Below are 6,000 nucleotides of genomic sequence, written 5' to 3'. Positions count from 1 at the left end.
GTACAAATTAAATTCCTGGGGAGACTGTTCCTTTCAGAATAGTGAAGATATGAACAACACACCAACAACAATTGCTCATGATTTTGATAATTACTGGAGACTGACTTGGTTTTCTGTGGAGTTATATTTGAAAATACAAATCAATATTACAGGATAAGTAAACGATTTCCATTATATAACACAAATAAGTTTCTTAATATTCTTGAAACAATTAAAATAACAACACAAATGAGTGAGTGCCTGGAGCAACCTGTCCCGGTCTTTTGGATGTTGTAGGTCCCTCAATAATGACCAAGTGTCAGAAAGTGTTTTCTTCAGCTCCACTGGAAAATTAGGATTGATCTCAGACAACGTTACTAGAACTCCCATATCTCTATGGCTGAAGATTGCAGGGCGTTCTGTGAGGTTGAAAGAGTAGAGGGAGAGTAGTATGAAAATATATTCATGTCAAGGAGAATCAGGCAAATGGCAACAAGTTTTCCTATTGAGAAGCAAAAGCATGTTTGCCTTCGTATAATGGAACTTGATCAAAACAGTCCTGAGTGTGTCTCTCCTACCTTTGGTCACTGGGCAGCTTCTCCTCCTGCCTGGGCTCTGTATGTGGCCCACCCTGTCACCCCAAGTGTTAGGTGGAAAGTCACACAGTGCTTCTGGTGTGTCTCTTCCACATTCTTTCAGCCTTCCCTCCCTCTGGTGAGAAAAGTCCACACTTTGAGGAATCTTGCCTGCAAAGTGTGGCTAAGAACAAGTAGCCACAGATATTTCCAGCAGAGTCCCCAAGGTGGAAGTTCAGCCCCCTGCAGCTGGAGAGCCCCTAATGTTGAGTGCACAAGGCAGAGAGGAGGGCTAACTGCTCTCACCTGACAGTCGTACTTCTTGCAGTGTCTTATCCCCAAGGACACCTGAGCCTTTTGTCATCTTTGCCATGCATTTGTCCTGAAAGCGATTGAGGACGATGGTGCAAATATTTCTGGACAGGTGTTTCAGTGACTCTGCAGTGGTATGGCTGGGGAACTGGCCCAAAAGCAGCCAGACTCCTAGCAGGTAGGACAAGAACAAGATTGTCATTCTGAGCTTGTTTTCTCCTACTCTGGGCTTTTCAGCCCTACTGTGGGGACTGTAGAGGTGTCAACTATGTCACTGATCCTGTTTGTCTTCCTGGGCTTCAGGCTGCTTTCCCTCCCTGGCTCAACCAGGCTTTTATATCCTTTGAACTGTAGCTCAGCTCCTGATCAAGTTCTATACTCCACCCCTTCTCCACCCACCTCAACCTGTAATTGACTTCTTCAATTTTGTTCACTCTTTTTTTTAAAAAAATAATTAATTAATTAATATATTTTTATGAGTATTATTATTATTATTATCATTTTTTGCATTACAGTTTTGTTCACTCTTCCCACCTCTCCTCACTTACCTCACATCCCTGCAACCTCTCATTCATCTTTTAACCTTTGCTTGTTGTAGAGTTTAAAATGCCTTCTTCCTTATTCATTCATTTCTTCCTCTACAAATATTGTCATGGTTACTGAAGTATTTGTCACCTATTTGGTGATTGTTTTCTAATACCAAGTATGGGAGTCTCATCATATGAAACAGAGTTGAACAAAAGACATGAAATCCTGCCTTTTAAATTCACTCTTAGTTTATATCAGAACCCTCTTGCTGCATAAACTAGCTTCGAACCAACTCAATTCTTTTATATTTTTCTTTAAGGCACTACTGGGTGAAAGTTAATTATATTTCCTGCTAAATCCATCCATCATATTGTGATGCAGAAATTGACTGCTTCTTCAAAAAGGATAGAAATCTGATCACAATTAAATCAAGTACTATGAAAAGTATGAAAATTCCTAGTAATATCACTATAGGCATTTATAAGGATGTCTGAATTTTACAGTGCCCTTTCCTATTCTTGTAGAAGTTCAGAAACTTAAGTGGAGAGAAAACTCAAAGGCCATCATTACATCTGCCCTCTAGAGAGCCTGAGGAGGACAACATGCAGGGACTCCTAGTATTGCCTCATAGGTCCTTGCAGAGCATAGATTGCAGATCTCCTCACACTGGGAGAAGTCAGACTGTAATCACCTTCTATTCTTTCTTTCCATTGATTTTCTGGGGCATTAGTTGATTTTATTCCCTGTTGCAGGAGTGTGTTAGTTCAAAATTGTATTCTTTATGTTTATAGATGGACAACACACACACACATACGCACACACAACACAAAAGTAAAGAAAAATCAGTAGAATTCTTTTATCTGAGAGTGTATGTTGTTGATGCAAGTACTTCCAAAAGATGTAAAATATTTATTAAAAAATTTCTATATTCTATGTGTTTTGTGTGGGACAGAAAACATTTTTTCATTTTCATAGAGCAGTTTTCTTGGCCAAGGGCAAAAGAGATAAGAATCAAGTCATACACGGTCCTTTAGAATGCAAATAGGGCTATATATTTATAAGCCTTTTTTTTGTTTGTTTGTGTTCAAAAATCTACATAGATTATCTCTGCTCCCTCAGGGAAACTGGAGGACTTGTTGTCATTTGAGGTACTTTAAAGAAACTAGCAAATTTCCTAATAAAAATAGGATTTTTTTTTTTTTTTTGCACAGTGAAAGAAGGGTTGTCATTCATCAAATATCAGGTAACAGGCTACCCTCAAATAATCCATATCTCAAGATAGTGTGTGGGTGTAATTTGTCATTTGGAATGTAAAATGCATAATTCTCTAGGAAATAAACACCCAATTGTGGGCAATTTTTTTTCCCTGTCCACAGTGAGGAAGACAAACACTGAGTTTGGGGCACCAGCAGGCAATCCCAGATGGTTTTTTCTTGGGAATTAGTAAAGGCTTGACACTTACTGGTTTGGTAACATGGTGCTATACCTAAGATTTCAGGCAGAGTTTAAAATGGGAAGTCCATTTAAAAACCTTAGAACAATTTTCCTTTTCCTGGTAAGAGTTTGTTCATGGTAGATTTATTAAAAATGTAGGAGTTGGATATTTCTTGCGTGACAGGGATTGTGCTTGCTAATTCACACTTACTTGGTACATAGAGAAACCATCTCAGAGAGTTATTCATTTAGGTCAGTTTACATATAGTTTGTTGAATCTCTTAGAAGCATAAAAGAAACACTCTAAAAATGATTGAGTTATTTGGAGAGAAACATTCAACTTAAATAAATTTTGTGATCAGTAATATTTTCAAAGGCAATAAAAATTGTACTAGAAAAAAAACATTTTGACTCAAGAAGACACTGCATGGTTTGTGATTTTATTTTCATATATCTTAATTGACAAGTCACTAAAAATATTTTATCAACTTCATAGTATCTGATGTTAGGAAATATATACAGTGTTTATGTTGAATAATGTCATTAAGGTATTAAGTATCACTAGAGAAGATTGAAAATTAATTGATATAAATATGCCATTAATAAATAGGACAAGGATACTTCTTTATTGGAAAAGTATTGATTATGAGCTCACATTGTAATACTACATTTTATTCTTGTAGTAAAAACATCATAATTTTAGGTTTCTGATACCAGTCTCTGAGTTCAGGTCTGGGTCCTTTTCCCAGGCATTAAAGATTATACACACAGAAAATGTTGAGGCAAGTGTAGAAATAAAGATTTATTTAAGAGAGTGATAGTAACAGACTTCAAAGCAAATGGGCTCCAGTGCTACATGTCTGTGGGAGGGAGTATGTCTTGCTCTTTTGTTAGCAGCACAGAGTGCACAGGAGCAGCCAGAGAGATTAACAACACATTGTTCTCTCTGTTTGATAACAAAACAGAATAAGCTAAAAAAAAAATGGTATTAAAATTTATATTTCCCTCTAATGGCCATGATTCTTTAACAGAGATTTTGTATTGAGGTCATGCTTGGAAGAAGAAAAAAAATGAGGAGATTTTTCTTGAGCATCTGTGTGTCACCCTTGCCCCACTTTTATAGTACACAGGCTACTGGTGAACCTGGCATAACTATTGTGATCAAACCTCCTATCTGTAGTTGAAAGCCCCAACGGATATGGGTCTTGGAGATCAGGAATGTGTTTTTGTTCCCCAGTGATAAAGATTAAACACCTGAGAAATGTTGAAGCAAGCATAGAATCCAAGTTTTATTTAAGAAAGTAATAGCAACAGACATCTTGAAGGAGAAGGGTCTACAGAGCTGGGTTTCCATGGGAGGGGTACATCATGTTCTTTTATAGGCTTCAGAATTTCCCTTTTATCTTTTTGCCTTCTTTACCTTCTTTATGTACCTGCCTAAGCACAGGAATGAGGAGGTTAATTGTTAGTAACCCAGAGTGCCCAGGAGGATGATCGCAGAGATTAACATCCAATTGCCAGAAGGCACTATAGGCAGAATGCAAACAAAGCATGAGGGGGCGGGGGGGTCACAACAGTGGATTCATTTATAGAATTATTCTCTTAACCTCATATTCCCACCATTCTCATCTATCTGTCCCCTTACAGTTCTAAGAAGTGTTGCCAAAATAAATGAAATTGATGAACAAAATAGGAAAATGATTATAAGATCATGCTTTTAGTCCCGTATAATGGAAGGAAATGTACTGATAGCACCATGACTTTAGTAGGTGTTAGGTACAAGTAGGACATGCTGCTATCTTATATATTATTGTATACATGGCACATTTTCTATGTAAAACCTTAGGAAAGTATTCAATGTAAATGATAGTAATATACTTTGGATTTTCAAAATTTATCATAAATATTTGACCAAATAGAACAATATCTATCTCTGAAAAACTGCCTCTGTCAGTTTTTAAGGTACCTTCTGATTTATGAATACCCTGTGAGTTGGAAATTTTTGAAGCACTGTTCTGTAATGGAACCATTCTTGGTTGTGAAATCTTACTTATAATAACTACAGATTCAGAAGCTTGAAAGTGTTAATCAGATCTTTAGCTAAGATGGTGACAAAGGCGATCTCCTCATCTCTCTGCTCACATTCAATGCTCTCTTTAGTCAACATGCATCATTGTTTCTCATCTATTCCTTTTCTCAGTGGAGGTATGAGATCAAATTCAAAGACTTGAGAGGCAAGGCTCACTCTACCTGAAACAAAAAGAAAAAGTCAAAAACTGAAATAAAATGATCTTCTCCATATGACAGGTAACAACCAAGTCTTTTGATAGGGAGGTGAATCATTAGATGCAAACTCTTTACTGTCACTCATTCTAGGACACTGACAGGATGTCTCAGAGCGATATTCACTTTTCTTTGGATTACAAGCAGTCTTGATTAACCACTCACCATTTTACTGTTTTCTCCCATTTCTCTCAATTGGAGATGGCCATCCAAGGTGCCCTGTTACCATTTGAATTAGTGTTTGAAATCTCTAGTCTTTCTCTGGAGGCTGTAGATGAGCTCTACCTACTGCTGGTTGGGGAGGATATTTCAACTCCTCAGTGGCTTTCTCCTCTTGCCACTCTGTCATGCTGGGTGCCAGGCAGGAAGGGCACTGAGTGTCTTTGTTTGCACATCTTTCTCTCCTTCTCTCCTTCCTGTGACGTTCCCAGTGGAACAACCCCAGCCACTGTTTTTTTTGTTTTTGTTTTTGTTTGTTTGTTTTGAGTACTAGACATTGAACATAGGAATGATTTGCCACTGAGTTATATCCCCAGCTTTTTTCTTTCTTTTTTTATTTTTATTTTGAAGCAGTGTCTTACTAAATTTCAGGGATTGTCCTCAAAGCTGTAACTTTCCTGCCTAACTTCTATACAAGTAAAACCATTTGAATACAAGCAGGTTACAAAGCAAAAGCTCAAATGTTTGGCATCAACTACAGCAGGGAGTAGTCTCAGCACATGCATCTAGTAAGATCTTGCCTTGCTATCCATTCTGACTGGGCAGTACTCTGAGGGCAGCCAATGGGGAGTACCTAAAGGCAGTGAGCAGGACCTCTCATTTCTGCATGTTTTAGAGGTTCTTGGTTGGCTGTCTGGGAATTTGAAGAGTCTGGTCACAGGCTCTTCAT

The sequence above is a fragment of the Marmota flaviventris genome, chromosome 13, assembly GCF_047511675.1.
Source record: "Marmota flaviventris isolate mMarFla1 chromosome 13, mMarFla1.hap1, whole genome shotgun sequence".
NCBI classification, from domain to species: domain Eukaryota; kingdom Metazoa; phylum Chordata; class Mammalia; order Rodentia; family Sciuridae; genus Marmota; species Marmota flaviventris.
The sequence above is the reverse complement of the archived record's forward strand: the minus strand, read 5'-3'. Positions refer to the sequence as shown.